Here is a 19,592-nt window from a genome sequence, read left to right as displayed (position 1 = left end):
CTGCTTTGCTGGAAAGCAAAAAAATGGGGCAACCATGAAGGAGACTGTGGAATAAACAATGTGACAAAAACTATAGCTATTAACTTTCCTATCCTATAACTTAATTAAGGATCGCTTGTATACTTTCTGTAACCAGATGTACATGTCAGTGGCAGTATCAGCAGCCTGAAACGTCTCAAAACCATGCACATGATTGTTCGAACTCTACAATGGGTCCATCATCCCCACTGCCAGGAAGATCACAGCCAATCGTCCAGACATCTGTCTCAGAAATAAGAAGACAAACACTTGTCTTCTTATTGATATCAGCTGTCCTGCTGATGGCAACATTGGCAAGAAACATGCTGAGAAGTTGGCGAAGTACAGCGACTTGCGAGTGGAGATAAGCCGCATTTGGCATTGTGGAACATTGGTGGTACCGGTGGTCTTGGGAGCTTTGGGCACAGTGCACGGCAGGTATTGCACGGTGGTTGGACATTATTCCAGGTCATCACAACCTGCGGCACTTACAGAAAACAGTGCTTCTGGGATCTACTGGGAACCTTCGTGAAGTCATATCGTCTTTTTAGACAGCCGTAATTGTCTAAGTACTTCTGAAGCAGGGTTTACTTCCGGTTCTTGTAATACACTTTAGAAACCAGACTGATCTGGTTGAGTACGACAATAATAATAACTCGGATCCTTCGTAAAGTCATGTCTTCTTTCTAGACAGCCGTGATGGTCTAAGTACTTTTGAAGCAGGGTTTAATAGACTTTACAAACCAGACTGATCTGGTTGAGCACGACAATAATAATAACGCGAATCCTTCGTAAAGTCATGTCTTCTTTCTAGACAGCCGTGATGGTCTAAGTACTTCTGAAGCAGGGGTTACTTCCGGTACTTGTAATAGACTTTGCAAACCAGACTGATCTGGTTGAGCACGATATAATAATAATTATAATAATAATTACCGCTCACTCGCGTCAATTTTAGAGAACTGTAGACCAGAAACTATTTCTTGGAGCGGCCTAAATTAAATTCGTATTGGTTCAGAGCTGAATGTTGCCTCAAAATGTCAAGAGCCCTGTTGCGCAAAGAGCGTTAAATGTCGTGTATGATTTAATAATTCAGTGTATAGTTGATATATACCTGAGATCAAGCAGATTTTCTCCCGTCTTGATTATTCCAACCTTAATTAACAGAACGTGGTTAGTCGTGATGTGTTATGGTCTAACTTCTAGTTTACCCGTGAGAACTCTTCGATGCAAGAACGGTAGATATATAAGCTGCCGCAGCTGACGACACACCACTAGAGTGCTTGCTGTTGGCTCTAACGTGCTATACAAAGTCACGTTTTGTAAACACATTTTTGTCGTGTTTAGTACGATCACCTGTCGACAAAGGCTACGTCTATCGTTGCTGTCACGTTAGACGTTGTCAAGATTAATACATTTGAATGTCTAAACAGTCAGCGTTTATTCATAAATTAATATATTGACAATCAGTGCTCTTTCCTTTTTTGATGCGGTCTATCTGTGTGAGGAAAGCATTGACAACTCGAATAGCATCCGATGGATCGGTTCCTTTAATGGCTGCACTGCGTGCTGACATCCAACCTAGCTGAACAAACATATGATATCATTATATATATATATATATATATATATATATATATATATATATATCAATGAAAAAGACCAGTTTGCCTCGTCAATGAGAACGCAGATTGATAACTCTGGATTTCTTGTCTTAGCTCTTAGGTCTTCAAACATTCTGTGAAGAAGCTTTTCGCTCTGAAATGGACAGGCGCGCTATACACACAAAGCGTTTTACCTCTGAAAACCACTTGGAGAACAGCAATGGCTGTATATTTCAATGAGAAGAGTTTGAAGGTATCTAGACGAAAACAGAAATTTGTATAAAACTTGGGTGTATAGGTTAATGTGCAAAACTGTTGCCATGCACCTGTCACTGAGATTAATGGCAAGTTTCTGAGCTAAAGCTCTGCAAGCGACGTTTTTCCTGTGCCCGGTGGTCCTGCAACGACTAGGTTGTATTGAATACACTTGATCTCTGTGTATTAGACACGTGGGTACTTTGGAGCAAAACGACTCTATTGCACGACACTATACGTGAGGATTCACTTGACTAAAAAACTCATTTAGGTTTATGTGCATGGCGACAAATTGTCGCTGCCACTTACTGGTCACAGAACATTAGTGCTGTGTTGGCGTACGAAAGAGCTATAGACATAATGAAGCGACTCAAATATTTAGCTTGCCAGTTGCTGTGGTTTACAGAATTGCTTTGTGGAGCTCACTTGATCTTTCAAATTGCTTTCGTAGACTAGATTTTCCCGAAGACCATGAAAATTCACTGAAAAGAAGGACAATGCAATTAATTAATCTAATGATTTACCTGGACAATTATTTAGTGAGTGATGGCAGCCTATACTGCAGGGTAATGCCCATTGTGAAGCAACCGATATCGTCTCGTCTGCTTGAGCTCCTAGATCATGTCCCTCTCGCTCACTACCAATTAGACAGTAAAGGTGAAAATACGGTGTCTATTTCTTATCCAACTGTTTGATGGAGAAACGGCATGGACACAAATTCGTTGTGCTCTAGATATATAGCTATTAAATCACTATAGAATGAAGCACTTACGAGACTTTTACGTTGAAACTCTGGTAGTTGTAATGAAGCTCCGACATCGCAGGTAATACAGTAAACATTTTCAGCAAGGTACGGCTCATCATTGAAATTTTTGAAAGACAGAAAGCTGTTCTGCAACTCCAAACGAGTGCAATGTAATGATAGAAACCGAAACACATACTGTTTGACCGCCGATATATGTATGTAGCAGAACTGGAACTTACAAAACGGCTGGAGGTCATGCAGAATTTACCATACACAGCGAGTGCTTGGACCTTGAATTCCTAATACATACTTCTATGTGAACGGGAGTTGACATTCTAGATTCTAGAAACGAAGTGAACAACAGATTGCAAAACAATAATAGATGAAGTGTGAAGCGAAAGGAGCAAAGAAAGGCACCTGCCAGAGGCTGTTCAAAAGTCGGGTTTCGGCGTTTTGTTGCACTTTCAATGAAATGTTGCGTTCTCTCTTCGTGACCGCGCGTCTGCGTCATCGCGTCTTTGCAGTCCCTACACTCAACATGTTACTGTAGTTGCATCTACTGTTATTACTGTAATTTAAATATACACTGTATGTCTTAGCAATTCTTGCTAAAGATAAATATAGTGAACTACACCTTTCATCGTGTACCTTGTTTGTTTTTCATAACCTATGTAGCAAATACACATCTATTAATTAATAGTGTCATCATTCAGAGTCACAATTTTCTGAAACTGTACTTTGTCTATCCAAATGATCACTCTTGCATTGTCTTTTGCCCATTCATACCCCAATGGAGACTTCCGTTTTTGCCAGTGATGCTAACTGCAGCATAGCAATGACATCCACAGTAAGACATTAATTGACACAAATTGTTCTTTTATGTTAGAAAGGTATACACATAGATACTTATGTAGACAATTAAATAAGCAAACAAACAAAACAATTAGTATGGGTACAAACACAATGAAACTGAATTAATGTAGGCCTCACAAGCAAAATATTCCTATTCACAACTTAGAGCAATAACTGTTAAATTTACAGCAGAGATTTCAGAGTTTGTCTTGAATACAGATGCTGTTATCTTTTAACTACAAGAAAAATTACGTAAATGTCTAATTCAAGTAACAACATCTCACAATTTTGTTCATTGTAGACTACAACATATATATATATATATATATATATATATATATATATATATATATATATATAAGCCAATGACTAACAAGAAAAACATGGCTTAATCTAAAGATATATGAACACCAACAAACTGCTGTTTTACAAATTGTCTAACTAATGCTTATCAGTATATCCCTTGCTTAAATAATAGAATAGTATAAATGATTAAGAGATGTTGAAAAACATGTTTGGAAATCAAATAAATAGTTGTAGGATTTTATAATATCCACTTGATCAAACTTTGAATCAATCAAATTATTGACAAATGCCGGCATCAGTGTATAGTAGACATTGAAAATCCATTCCTGGGTGAGTAGACATATTGAGGCAAAAGGGCTTAAGCACTCTAAATGTTTACATCTACTGAGGTTAATTAAACACTCTTGCGGACTTTCCATGACCGTCAAAACTACTTATATGTTTGGGTTATATCAATTACTTTAATTAAATGTGAGAGGAGTCCGAAGCCCGCGCTTGCCTTAACATGGTTAAAATCAAGAAGCCTGATGTAGTCAGCACTGTAGTCAGCACCTTGAGAAGAAGTAATAACGATTCACCAAGAGTGAAATAAGCACTTGCTTATCACGACACAGTATGTACATCCTAGAAAGAGAAGACCTTAATGTCATATTGTATTGCACCTCAAATAAATACAGATTGAGAAGACTTGTCATGGCTAATCTAATACACTTGCTACAATTGTTTCGCTAGTCAATCGCTCATTGATTCTACTGTACCCTTCATCACTACAAAATACTGTTCCTCCTTGTTGACTGCCACTACAACTTAATAGTCTTGGACTTGCCCTACTAAACACACAAAACCTACCAAAGACATACTGTCTGCCAAAATTAGGTTTCTTCCATGCAGTCGTATCAACAAATTAAATGTCTATCAATCTCAATCAAAGCAATGCTCTCACTGTTGTAGCACACAGTATTAGCAATGAGTCAACTTCTGTGATTATGAGAGCTATAAACAAATCATGCTAGCTCCTAAACTAGTGGCAACAATAACAACAACAACAACAGATCACATTTAGCCATCACACTTTATTGACCATTACTGTGCGACAAACAGGCCAAAGCATTAGTCCACTGTCTCACAGGCTCGTTCGTACTAGCTCTAACGGAACAATAGCTACACGCTCACAAATCTTACAATAAAGAAGATAAGACAACTGCAATCTCGATTTTTGACAAACGTGCAATGTCTTGATCAAGTTCACTACTACTGGTAGTAACCCACGTGTTATGTATGACTTCTTGCACAATAGTTATAAAGATTCTGAACTAAACATTTAATCGTAATTGTGATGTTGCTAATTTTTTCAAGTTTGTTATTTCTGTTTTTAATTAGAACAACGATTGACTTCTCTCTCTTCAGTAGACATTAGATCCGTCTCTACAATTTGCCAATCAGTCAAATCAGAGGCCAACTAACCTGCATACCCCAGATGCTCGATCTCACAAGCAACCAACAGCGACTACGCCTGGCAACCAAATACACTGTTTACAGAAAACAATATCAATCATGTCTATGCTACTACATGTATCCTTCACAAGTGGAGTGTCAGTAAAAGGGCCATTTTGACTGATTGGCAAAATTGTCAATGTGAAACAGATATAATGCCATTTGGTTATCCTACTAACCTCGGAATTCACATAAAATTCCAATATTGCTGGCCATATAACGTACGATACTGAAAGCTGAAAAAACTGGTTTATTATAATTATGGTAAAAGAGATGAACCTAGAATCACTCGTCTATTAATTAAAAATACTGATGCATTTAAATAAGCAGGAAAACTGTTAGTTTGTCAATAGACGCGTGATTAAGGTTCACGTACCTCTTTTACCACAATTAAAGTATAACCATCATACATCATATGGCCAGCAATATTTGAAGAGTTTTAAACGCTTAGCAGTTCGACAGTTTCGATTCCAAGCTTTGCGTAATGTCTTCTCGCGCAACAAATGGGCTGGTGCTCGAAGGTAAAAGATTGTTTATATCAATGAATGTATAAGAGTGTACAGTGCATGTATGAAGACGAGTTTCTCAGTTTGTGGAGAAGATTTTATTGACAATAGTATGTACTTTGTTGATTGTGTTATCTTGCTGGCATATTATTTTGTTGTCTGTTAATGTAGTTGGTGTACAGGACTGCTAGATATCCCCGATCTAGTATCTACACTCAAACTAAATCGTCATGACAGAAGTGGCATAAATATGGCAGGGGTGTGTAACTGGCGTTACTTGTAGCCGCGAGCCCAAATTTGCAGCGCCAAAGCAGCGCCAAGCTACCCTGCTGTGCAGACGTAGCGCATGCGCACTATTGACCGAATCTCAGCCTGCCATTAGTATGACCGAACGCACTGTTCATGAATTTTGTTTTAAAGTGTTACTAAAATCGTAAAAAAGTATTGTGAACTAATGTGCTACTTAACCTATACTTCAGACTGCTTTTTAATTAGGGTGTAAAAGTATATTGTTACTCCTTACTTCAACGGCAGATGAAGTTTTGTCATCAGATTTCTAGCGCCATTATTTGAAGTTTGGGCACCCCTGATCTGGGCAGTTTAATTATATTAATTTGAAATTGGCAAATCCAACTATAGACGCTTTAATTTGCACAAGAAACAAACGCTGAGTTAAAAGAGTGTATGAATGCTCTCTGATTAGTCAAGCCGATTTTGAGAAGTTTTGTAAAGATTTTGAATATTATGTGCCTGTTACAACTGCCACAGCAGAAATTACTTTCAGTAATGTGGAAACTGATACTTGAGAATGATTACCTCTGTTTGCAACTCAGGCACTGGAAGTATATCAAAATTTGCCCGTCCCTACACCCATTACATTGTGTGGTTACTCAGATGATCTAAAACCACGTACAACAAACAACCAAGGGTTGTTTCCATTGCTAACATTAGTCTCGCGTAGTCAGACCCTTTTCTGCCGTGTCATATTTCCTGGCGAAAACTGGTTTGGCCTTGGACAGACTAGTCAGATCGGGTCCAGTGCCTATGCAACTTAATCACATCAAAAACATTTTGGAGTTTATACTGTATTATTGAGCAGTAAGTGTGTGCCTGTATTGTACTAGTGTGACTTCTAGTGGTTTTTATTACCTTGTTGTGTCAGATATACGAACTAAATCAGTTGTTACTTAATATATCACTTTCAATACAGACAAAGTTTTCTCATTTGACAGTAGGTTCTGTTCGGTATAATCCATGGTACACGTCCAAACTCACTTTTGGGATTGTTTTATAGGAAACTGAAATTTTGCGTGCCCTGAAGTGGGTACATGTAGTCTTGCGTAGCCAGACCCTTGTCGCCTTCATACTTCTGGGCGTATGACGAGGTGGAAATTGTCTAGCTATGTGAGACTAAGGATTGAATAGACTGGTAACGTAACAGAACTGATGCGTGTAGTATGAGACATCATTGAGAACTATAGAGACATAGATGATAAATAGCTAAAAAAATTCACTTTTGGTAAGATGCAAGCTGATTAAGCTGAAACAGCAAAGAGTCTACAGGGTACTCAGACAATAGCACAAAGTGAAATTCTCAGCTGTATAGCATAGGTAATGAATAATATTGTGAGAACATTTGCTATTACGTGCCAGCTGTCTGCGAATGCAAAATGACGTACATATTCATGGCTAGCAGCTAATTCTGTTGCATTGTACCATCTTATGCCTGGTTATTAGACCAATGTTTCTGTTACATCAAGGCGACAATGAATGAACCTGTAGTCACATTGTGCCTTGTATTCAGTCAAATGCATTGACAAATTGCAAACTGCCTTGAACCGGTTTCTCTTAATTTAGCAATTGAGTTGGAATTTATATCCATAAGGCTAAATACCTTATTGGAGTTAGTAAACCACATTTGTAACCACAACGACTTCAGCTGTTTTGACAGCCTTCTTTCATTCTCTCAGTTTCAAGCTGTGAATGTCATGGATGTTGACGAGAAACCACTGTAATTGATAGTAACTTGAGTTTGCATACACTTTTGTTTATAAAAATATACCTGTAGGTGTACATGTTTACTGCACAAATTGCAAACTGTCTGTGCGAATGTTGCAGCGAGTGCAGAGTTTGAGGAGATTTGTTAGTCTGTGTAGTAAGTGTGTACCAAGTGTACTGTTTCTTGGATATTTGCGATGCATTACAAGTGTGTTTGACTTAACCCCTGCTGGTGTGTGGCTGCAAGACCTTTAACCTTAGGTTATCTTCACAGACTAGAATTCTGACACATGCCTCATGTTACTGCTTTGCTAGAATTATGTGGGAACAATCAGGTAATGCATAGTATTTGTGGTGAAGGTCGTTTCTTGAAGCAAGATTGTAACATCTATATTTGTCCAAGAGTCTGTCTGTGGTCAGTGATCGAAACCAAATACATTCATTCATTTTGGTGTCTACACACTGTTAGTTAACATACCAGTGTCTGCATCTGACCATGCTTTTACAATGGGTCATTCTCATTGTTATCAGTTATCTGTGGCTATTGTAATTGATTGTCATGTCAACTAAGCTGTTGTCAGCATTTGGAATTGTATATGAAGTTTGAGGTTAGTAGGATAACCAAATGGCATTATATCTGTTTGACATTGACAATTTTGCCAATCAGTCAAAATGGTCATTTTACAGACACTCGATTTGTGAAGGATAGATGTAGTAGCATAGACATGATTGATATTGTTTTCTGTAAACAGTGTATTTAGTTGCCAGACGTAGGCACTGTTGGTTGCTTGTGAGATTGAGCCTCTAGGTTATGCAGTTTAATAGGCCTCTGATAAATTTGAAATTGTTGCGTTGCAAAGTTGTTGGTGATCCAAATCATTGAAGGAATGGATTTAGTGTCTGCTGAAGAGAGAGAAGTCAATCGTTGTTCTAATTAAACACAGAAATAACAAACTTGAAAAATGGGCAACTTTCGTGATTTACATCACAATTATGATTAATTGTTTATTTCAGGACCTTTGTAACTATAGTGCTGGAAGTACCTCATACATAACATGTGTAGTAGTGAACTTGATCAAGAGATTGCATGTTTGTCAAAAATCGAGATTGCAGTTGTATTATCTTTTTTATTGTAAGATTTGTGAAAGTGTAACTATTGTTCCGTTAGAGCTAGTACGAACTAGCCTGTGAGACAGTGGACTAATGCGTTGGCCTGTTTGTCGCACAGTGATGGTCAATAAAGTGTGATGGCTGAATGTGATCTGTTGTTGCTGTTGTTGTTGCCATTTGTCTAAGTGCTAGCATGATTTGTTTATAGCTCTCATGATCACAGAAGTTGACTCATTGTTAATACTGTGTGCTACACAGTGAGAGCATTGCTTTGATTAAGGTTGATAGACATTTGTTGATACGACTGCATGGAAGAAACCTAATATTGGCACACAGTATGTACCCATGTCTTTTTTTGGTGGATTTGCGTGTTTAGTAGGGCAAGTCCAAGTGTATTAAGTTGTAGTGGCTGTCAACAAGGAGAACAGTATTTTGTAGTGACGAGGGGTACAGTAGAATCAATTAGCGGTTGACTAGCCGAAACAACTGTAGCAAGTGTAGTAGAGTAGCCATGACAAGTCTTCTCAATCTGTATTTATTTGAGACATGTGAATAGGTGCCATACAATTTGACATCTAGGTCTTTTCTTTTCTATGATGTACTGTGTCCTGATAAGCAAGTGTTTACTTCACGCTTGGTGAATCGTTATTATTTCTTGTTAGGGTGCTGACTACATCAGGCTTCTTGATTATAACCATGTTAAGGCAAGCACGGGCTTCCGACTCCTCTCACATTTAAAGTAATTGATATAACCCAAACATATGAGTATATAGGTTGTCACAGTCATGGAAAGTCTGCAAGAGTGTTTAGTTAACCTCAGTAGACGTAAACATTTAGAGTACGTAAGCCTTTTTGCCTAGATATGTCTACTCACCCAGGAATGGTTTTTCGATATCTACTATACCTGATGCCAGCAGTTGTCAATGATTTGATTGATTCAATGTTTGATCAAGTGGATATTATAACATCCCACAACTATTTATTTGATTTGCAAACATGTTTTTCAACATCTCTTATCATTTATAGTATTCTATCAATGATATAAATTAAGGCATATATTGATAATTAAAGCAATCGTTACATACTTTTTAAGACAGCAGCTTGTTGGTGTAATTAACATTCATGCATCTTTAGATTAGGTCAAGTTTTTCTTGTTAGTCATTGGCTTGTCATAGTGAATTGACTGAACTAAACACTGCAGAGAATATACAGTATGTTGTAGCCTACAGTGAACCAAATGTGAGATGTTGTTACGTGGATTAGACTTTTACGTATTTCTTTTTGTAGTGTAGTTAAAAGATGACAGCATCTGCATTCAAGGCAAAATCTGAAATCTCTTCTGCAAATTAACACTGTTATTGTTCTAAGACTTAGATTTAAGAGTAAGGATATTTTGTTACATTAAGTTGTTTGTGTTTGTACCCATACTAATTGTTTTGTTTGTCTGCTTAATTGTCTATCTAAGTATGTATGTGTTATATAGATAATTTATGTCAATTAATGTCTTACTGGATATGATTGCTATGCTGCAGTTAGCATCACTGGCAAAAGATGGAAGTCTCCATTGGGGTATGAATGGGCAAGAGACAATGCAAGAATGACCAATTGATTAGACAAAGTACAGTTTCAGGAAATTGTTTGTTTTCTGAAGGATCAGGACATAATATATGTGTATTTGCTACATAGGTTATGAAGAACAGACAAGGTACACGGTGAATGGTGTAGTTCACTTTATTTATCTTGCAGTGTATCGTTTGAAATTATAAATCTATTTTAATTAAATTGTATGCTGAATCATTGTGATTGAGTAGTATGTGGGTATGGGAAATCCCTTTGTAACAAATTTACTTAATACTGTACTGGAAGTTGAATTTGGAGAAAACGAAGGTAGTGTTTGAGCTTCGACAGTTACTATGGTTTTGGTTGCATAAGCAAACTTGATAGTTAGCTGTATTGTAGAGACACTGCTGAATAGACAATCAACAATTCTTGGTACACAATTTGCAATAAAGACATTTCTGTCACCCAGATGTGATTAAGAGTATTATAACTATGATTCTGGTTGTAACAGTGAACCAGACAATGTTAATTTTGTTGGGACTTTCAATCATGTAAATGATTGAATTAATGTTTTGTATAGAATGACTGTACTTTACTAGAAGTTTTAGAGAAACAACCACAACTTTGGGACTTAACAGTTGTCATTAGTTGAGTTTCTTCATGATGTTGCATGACTGCCATTTGGTAGCTGGCAGTTTCTTGTAGAGTGACAATAGCTTTCTGTCTATTGTGAACACCTACAGATTTGTCATTGAAGACTTATTATAAAGCAGTTGTAACTCGTTTGTGATTAGCTTAATGAACAGTTGCAATTTTCCAGTCGTGGCCAAGGAAATATTGACTAGAATGGCATTCAAAATACCTTTATGGAAATAGATGATATACCAGTTGAGGTCACAGACCAGCAGAAGATGATGCTATTATATATGTGGTTATAAGATCTGATGATCTAGTTGACCCCATGCTGTCCTGACAACCTCCTAGTGGGCCTTGGCTCCTACTCTCAATCCCACAAATCTGGTACTGGGCTACAAACCAATTATACTTATGTTACGAATCAACGTTTTGGCTATTCTTATTACTGATTTTGGAGTCATGCTGTATTAATGGTATGTTAATATGAGGTGTTTTCCTGACCACATTAATTGCCTGTTGCTGTGGAAAAGAGAATTTTCCCAGCCTTTGATCATGATGTCCACTTGTCACATCTTTCTCTGGTGAACATACATAATCAGTAGTGTGCTTCTGCGTTCCAATTTCCATTTTGTATGTATTTTGATCTATGGTTTACAACTACATGGTGACTGCAGTCAGCTTTCCTACCTAAGTGGCAGAATGGGGAAGAACGAGGCAATGTTGTGGTTAGTGACCATTGTTATTTGGGTAACAGTTATATTAATTAGATGTGGATGAATTCAGAGTTAAAGATGACACTATTTTTGTGGCTTAACTAATCTTCACCTTTATGTGCAAATGTTGACCTTTATGTGCAAATGTTGACCGTTTAAGCTTTCTAGTCCCTGCTGTTGCTTTTAGTGAGAATTGAATAATGTTTTTATTTAAGTAGAACATGGCAATGATATTTATGATGGTGTTGGTCACCTAAGAATTTGTGATCAAGTTACAAAATATGATTTCAAACTTATTTGACTTTGATGTTTTTGCACATTGCACTATAGCTATAGCTTTACCAGACGTGCAGAACATTGCTGCAGTTTTCCCACCTTTTCACAAACTTGCTGTGAGTAGAAATTTTATTTCATTTTCATTTTCTTGCAGCAACAAACAAATACTGGTCTTTCCGTAGCTCTCTTTTGTCATTTTTTGATATCTCTTCTTATCTGTATTTATATGTTGTAGCAACTTGAAAAAGGTTTTAAATTAGTCACCAAAAGCGTTGAAACATATTGCGGCGATTGTATGTTATGAAGTAACCATAAGTAGAGTAAACGACGCTGTTTCAAGTAGCTAAGAAGCTGACAAACTGAAAGTATTCTTGAAGGTTGTTATAGTTTGTCATGATGATCACAAAATGCATTAGAGTTACGATGACATTACAACAGTGCTTTTCTTATGCTGGGCAGAAATCTTGAATGTAGTTGTTTATGTCCATTATTGCATGACAGAGCTGCTGAAATACTCAGCAAAGTTATGTAAGACAATTTAGCACAAATAGAGTGCTCTATGTATGCTTTATACTTACTAATTCTATCTTTTGTTGTGTAAGTAGAAGGTATAATTAACATCATGGTGTTGAAGAATCCTTGATTGAAGTGCTTTAATTAAATCTGTGATATTCCGTGCTTATAAAATGCTTTAAAAGTGACTTATTTTTTTGTGAATGTGGGATAAAGTAATTCATTGAAAGCAACAATTCATGGACACTGTAAGACTCCAGTTATAATTTTTTGTCAGCTGTGAGCTGCCTGCTTGCACTTCCTACTGCCTGCACCACCGTTTGCCTGCTGTCTGCTAATGGCACTATGTGATGGTCACTTACCCCTCTCTTATGCATATGTTGGCCCCAGAAGGCTGATTAACCACATCACCTATATTGCTGTAACTTGCACATGTCTTTAGGGTTGTGAGTCATGTATGAAGTAGTAGCATTTGCCAGCGACAGGAAATGCTTTTCCATCTTTTGTATTAATTGCGGATGAAGTAGGAATGAGTTTCTTTCTATGTGCAAGAATGAACTGTATCACAATGTGAATAGTGGCACTAACAATAACTGTTTTTTTGTCAACTTAAGGCATAATTGTTGGTCTATAGGTACATGGTGCAGTTTTTTTCTTGGGGCACAATGATGTAGACAAATGTGTTATTGTTCTGTGAGTACTTTCAGATGTGCAGTAGTTCAACTGCGTATTTTTTAAAAATGTATAAATTAGATTGCTCTAGACAAAGTTTTAACATTTCAAACCACAACTTTATGGTCCTTTGCATACCAAAGACATTATAATGTCTGTAAGATGTCATCCAGAAGTTAAAACTTGGTCACCTTGCACGTCTATAATTCTTAACAAAGTTAATTTACCCCATATGGCAGTGTTCCATAGCTGCATCGATCATTAAAATGTTTCTAACATTTCTCTTATAGAAAAACAATTTTCTGACACTTTTTACACAACTTATGGCAGAAACAATGAAGGCTGTAGCTCAGGTTTAATTGTAAAGAGACTGTGCAAATGGCATTTAACTAACTTTTTACAAGCATACATAAGCATGCTGATTGACATTGAGCAGCACGCTATATGTATGCTCAGTATCCTAGCACTCATAAACCTACTGAAACTACCGTTCACAAACAATACGTGAAATGAGACGAATGTCAACAGCATACTGTATGTAATTTTTTCCAGCTACCTTTCAATTACAAACGGTTCTGCCACCAGATATAGGTAGTAAACCATATACATTTTGAAGACTTTGAACAATCACTCAAGTCACTTATTCTTGCTGCAACTGAATGTAGTTGGTCTTTACAATTCAATTTTCATGCTCTCGTGTCACCAAAATATATGGAACTATCAAAAATCATTGAGTTTGTTTTAATTGTGGATTGTATTATAATATAAGAGAGATCGAGTGATCGACAGCTGGAGTAATTATGTAGGAGAAATACAATTTTTAGTGGAAAAAGGAGGCATGCATTACTAACTTAGTCATGAGGATTTACATTGCCAATGGCAATAGAGACAGTTAATAATTATTGTAATAATTGTCTATAATCATGTCACCTGATATATGCTTAGTAAGTTTATGTATCAGAGAACATGATCATTATGTCACCTGATATATATGCTCAGTGAGCATATATATCAGGTGACATAATTATTATGCAATTGCTGACACTTGATGTATTTTGTCCACCCAACATACCAGCTGTTACTCAGGCATATCACAGACTGATAGCTGGTAAATTTCAATAATCAACAGGAAGTAAAAACTAGATCTAGAAGCAACAACAAGGGTGTCACTTATGATTAGATCAAAAGTATGAGAAGGGAATAAACGTATGTCTACCTTTAGTTGAGTAACAGATTGAGCATCAGTATTGGCAATATTGATAAAACTAGCTATACCTTTCTGTGATTAAATATAATTATAACTCTATCACACAGAATGAACTTGAAGGACTTTGCTTGGAGTTATTATGGTAATGTTTTCTTTCAATCTGTCTGCTGTATTCACACATATATAGCAAAGTGTTGGTGTTGTATCCACAACAGGTAACTGTTTTGTAGGTAATTAAGAGTGAGAGTACCTTATTGCATGCTAACAAGTGTTGTCAGTAGATGCTGATGCCAAGTGATCACTTCTATCACTTTCCAGCAAATTGTATGCACAAATATTAGAGGGTGTCGACCATCTTACTCACTCTTACCAATCTTGCTCTACTTGTGCTTAGGAGAATCTTGTCAATGGCAGGTGACTTGATTGCCTATCTAAGGAAGGCTGGATCAGCAGTCCTCGTGCCGAAAAAGGACATTACAGTACTCTACCACAATGAGTATACTCTTGGTCTTGTAAATCTCTAGATTTTGCTATTAGGCTTGTTAATGTTAGAGTATGGCAGGTAGTAATCTTATTAACATTTAGTTTACAGCTTGTGTTTATAAACAAGAGCGTGGGAACAGGAACAATAATATGCAATTGACACTAACAAATACTGTCAGATGCATGAAATCTAAAGCCTCAAGCCCTTCTTTACTCTATACTTGTATTTAGATGCTTTATCGTTGCTACAAGAAAGGTCTGTTCAATTTTTGCTATTTGCAGAAACATATTTCAGAGCCTCTGTTGTGAGCTTGTGTTGCCCATATCTTTGCTTTTCACTTAGGGTTGTACCATTGATGTGTTTAAACAGTCATGTTATGGACACCATTGATGTGCTTAAACAAATCATGTAATGCACAAGACAAACATAACCAGACCCTTTGGCTTATTTTTGTAGCAAAATGCAGGTGAAGCTGTCACCTTTGTCTTCTGCATGACTTGTTCCATTCTTTTGCTTCAATGTTGCTGGGAAATGGTCCACTGAAGCATTATCTTAGAATTTGAGAATTTATTTGTCAGTCATTTGAAGAGGTTGTGATGCTTTAGCAATACTCTGATTTTCTTTACAGCTAAGTTCTGTTTGATATAATGATGATTGGTGACCTAATTAATGCTTACTGCATGCATGATAGCCAACATTGATGAAACCATTGTTTAGATGATCTCTTAGATCATGCTGGTCATAGTAGGGCCGGCCTATATGTACAGTCATATGCATTACTGTTGACATTGAGGGGTAGGTCATAGTAGTGAGGGCTAGGTCAGAGTTCAGAGGTTAGATTTGTGACTACACCCTGTGACTTATGTTTGTATGGTTGATTGCATTGACAGATATGGCTGTGTATGACTCTATAACCTGGTGCATACTTTCTCAGATTTGGTTTATTTCTCATCCTTGACAGACAGACTGCCTGCATGACTTAATTCCCACACAGTCCTCTTGAAAGTAGGAAAGCTTCTTAATTCTCACTCTTTCCTCTCACCTGGTAATTATTGTAGTCTAAACAGATGGACACCAATGTAAAAAATAATGCAGACTTATAGTTGTGACCACCTCTCAGCATCGTCACATGGCCAGCAATATTTGAAGAGTTCTAAGCACGTAGCAGTGCGACAGTTTTGATTCTGAGCGTTGCATAGTAAGGGAGAGTAAAGGAGGGATCGCACAACAAACGGGCTGGTGCTTGAAGGTAAAGTTTGTTTATATTAATGAATGTCTGAAGAGTCTATGTGAAGACGAATTTCTCAGTTTGTGGAGAAGATTTTATTTACAATAGTACGTACTTCTTTGTTTGTGTTATCTTGCTGGCATATTATTTTGTTGTCTGTTAATAATGTATTAGCTAGCTAGTAGGACTTTACCTAAATACCTTCTGTCAAATCATCATGACATGTAGATGTTCCGAAATGTCATAAATATGGCAAAGGTGCATACTGGGAGCTCAAATTTGCATCTCCAAGCTAGCAGACGTACGCAGCGCATGTGCACTATTGGTCGAATCTCAGGAAAATTCAAATGCCTGCATGGAAATGGTCTACTACCGATCGCACTGTTCATCATTAAGTGTTACCGAAATCGTAAAAAGTATTATGAACTAATGTGCCAATGGACCTATATACAACTTCAGACACCTTTTTAGCTAAGGTGTAAGAGTTTATAGTTACTCTGTATTTCAGCACCAGATGAAGTTTTGTCACCAGATATTTAGCACCATTATTTTCAAGTTTGGGCACCCCTGATCTGGGCAGTTTAATTAATTAAAATTGGCAAATCCAACTATAGACGCTTTCATTTGCACAAGAAACAAACACATTGAGTTAAAACAGTGCATGAATTCTCTCTGATTAGTCAAGCTGGTTTGAGAAGTTGTGTGAAGATTTTGAATATTATGTGACTATTACAACTGCCACGGCAGATATTACTTTCGGTAATGTGCAGACTTAAACATACTTGAGAATGCTCAACTCTGTTTGCAACTCAGGCACTGGAAGTATATCAAACTTCGCTTGTCCCAACACGCACTAAATGGCGTGGTTACACACATGATCTAAAACTACGTACAGCAAACAACCAAGAATTGTTTCTATCGTCAACATTAGTCTCGTGTAGCCAGACCCCTTTCTGCCGCATCATACTTTTGTGCGAAAACTGGTTTGGCCATGGACAGACCATTCAGATCAGGTCCAGTGTCTAATGATATCAAAAACATTTTGGAGTTTACTGTATTATTGAGTTGCTAGTGTGTGTCTGTATTTTACTAGTGTTACTGCTAGTGGTCTTTATTACCTTGTTGTGTCAGATATGTAAGCTAAATCAGTTGTTACTCAATATATCACTTTTATTACAGACAAATAAGTGTTCTCACTTGACAGTAGGTTCTGTTCGGTATAATCCATAGAACTCGCTTTTGGGAAGGTTTATAGGAAACTGAAATTTTGCATGCCCTGAAGTGGGGACATGTAGTCTTGCGTAGTCAGACCCTTTTCACCGTGTCATACCTCTGGGCGTATGACGAGGTGGAAATTGTCTAGCTATGTGAGACTAAGGATTGAGTAGACTGGTAAGGTAACAGAACTGATGTGTATAGTATGAGACATCATCGAGAACTATAGAGACATTGATGATAAATAGCTACAAAATATAGTTTGTGTAAGATGCTAGCTGATTAGACTGAAACAGCCATGAGACTACAAGTTACTCAGACTACAGCACAAAGTGAAATTCTCAGCTGCATGGCATATATACGTAATGAATAATATTGTGAGAACATTACCTACTACCTACCAGCTCTCTGCGAATGCAAAATGATGTTCATATTGATGGCTAGCAGCTAATTCTGTTGCATTGTATGCCTGGTTATTAGACCAATGTTTCTGTGACCTTTGCTGTCTCAGGTTATGTTACATCAAGGCGACAATGAATGAACCTGTAATCACATTGTGCCTTGTATCCAGTCAAATGCATTGACAAATTGCAAACTGCCTTGAACCGGTTTCTCTTAATTTAGCAATTGATTTGGAATTTATATCCATAAGGCTAAATACCTTATTGGGTTTGTATACACTTTGTTTTATAAAAAATATGCGTGTATGTGTACATATTCACTGCACAAAATGCAAGCTGTCTGCTCGAATGTTGCAATTTGAGGAGATTTGTAGTCTGTGTAGTAAGTGTGTACCAAGTGTACTGTTCCTTGGATATTTGCGATGCATTACAACTGTGTTTGATTTAACCCCTGCTGGTGTGTGGCTGCAAGACCTTTAACCTTAGGTTATCTTTACAGACTAGAATTCTGACACATGCCTCATGCTTCTGGTTTGCTAGAATTATGTGGGAACAATCAGGTAATGCATAGTATTTGTGGTGAAGGTCGTTTCTTGAAGCAAGATTGTAACATCTATATTTGTCCAAGAGTCTGTCTGTGGTCAGTGATCGAAACCAAATACATTCATTCATTTTGGTGTCTACACACTGTTAGTTAACATACCAGTGTCTGCATCTGACCATGCTTTTACAATGGGTCATTCTCATTTGTTATCAGTTATCTGTGGCTATTGTAATTGATTGTCATGTCAACTAAGCTGTTGTCAAGCATTTGGAATTGTATATGAAGTTCGAGGTTAGTAGGATAACCAAATGGCATTATATCTGTTTGACATTGACAATTTTGCCAATCAAGCAAAATGGCCGTTTCACAGACACTTGATTTGTGAAGGATAGATGTAGTAGCATAGACATGATTGATATTGTTTTCTGTAAACAGTGTATTTAGTTGCTAGGCGTAGTTGCTGTTGGTTGCTTGTGAGATCGAGCCTCTAGGTTATGCAGTTTAATTGGTTTCTTTGATAAATTTGAAATTGTTGAGTTGCAAAGTTGTTGGTGATTCTAATCATTGAAGGAATTGACAGAAAGAAGTCAATCGTTGTTCTAACTAGACACAGGAATAACAAACTTGAATAAAAATTGGGAACTTTCTGTGATTTACATCACAATTACAATTAAATGATAAGTTCAGAACCTTTGTGACTATAGTGCAAAAGTCATATGTAACACTTGAGGTACCAGTAGTGAACTTGATCAAGAGATTGCATGTCTGTCAAAATCGTGAGATTGCAGTTTCATTATCTTTTTGATTGTAACTTACTAATATTTGTGATAGTGTAGCTATTGTTTCATTACAACTTCTAGGAACCAGCCTGTGGTACCGTGGACTAATACTTGACGCACAGTGCTTTTCAATAAAGTGTGATGGCTGAATGTGATCTGTTGTTGTTTCAATTGCTTTAAGAGCTAGCATGATTTGTTTATAGCTCTCATGGTCACAGAAGTTGACTCATTGTTTAATGTTGTGTGCTACAACAGTGAGAGCAGTGCTTTGATTGAGGTGATAGACATTTGTTGATACGACTGGAAGAAACCTAATTTTGACAGACAGTACATATCCTTGTTTGGTTGACTAGGATTGGCTTGTTTAGTAGGGCAAGTCTAAATCTATTAAGTTTGTTGTAGTGGCTGTCAACATGCAAGAAGGAACAGTAGTTTGTAGTGATGAGAGTTAGAGTCAATTAGCGATTGACTAGCAAAAC

General features: G+C 37.1%; 1 long non-coding RNA gene across 2 annotated transcripts; it reads left to right on the top strand.

Annotated features, from left to right (window-relative positions):
• Positions 1-5,806: 5,806 nt before the first annotated feature.
• On the top strand, positions 5,807-15,261 carry LOC134194234 (uncharacterized). 2 transcript variants are annotated; one of them, XR_009972171.1, is made up of 6 exons: positions 5,807-5,887; positions 10,418-10,503; positions 10,572-10,590; positions 14,570-14,677; positions 14,744-14,786; positions 14,857-15,261. It is a non-coding gene; the product is annotated as an uncharacterized LOC134194234 (long non-coding RNA). The 2 variants fall into 2 exon arrangements; XR_009972172.1 differs by having other exon boundaries at positions 5,829-5,887; positions 10,369-10,503.
• The last annotated feature ends 4,331 nt before the right edge of the window (positions 15,262-19,592 follow it).

The sequence above is a fragment of the Corticium candelabrum genome, chromosome 18 (assembly GCF_963422355.1).
Source record: "Corticium candelabrum chromosome 18, ooCorCand1.1, whole genome shotgun sequence".
NCBI lineage: Eukaryota > Metazoa > Porifera > Homoscleromorpha > Homosclerophorida > Plakinidae > Corticium > Corticium candelabrum.
This window is presented reverse-complemented; position numbering and strand designations above follow the sequence as displayed.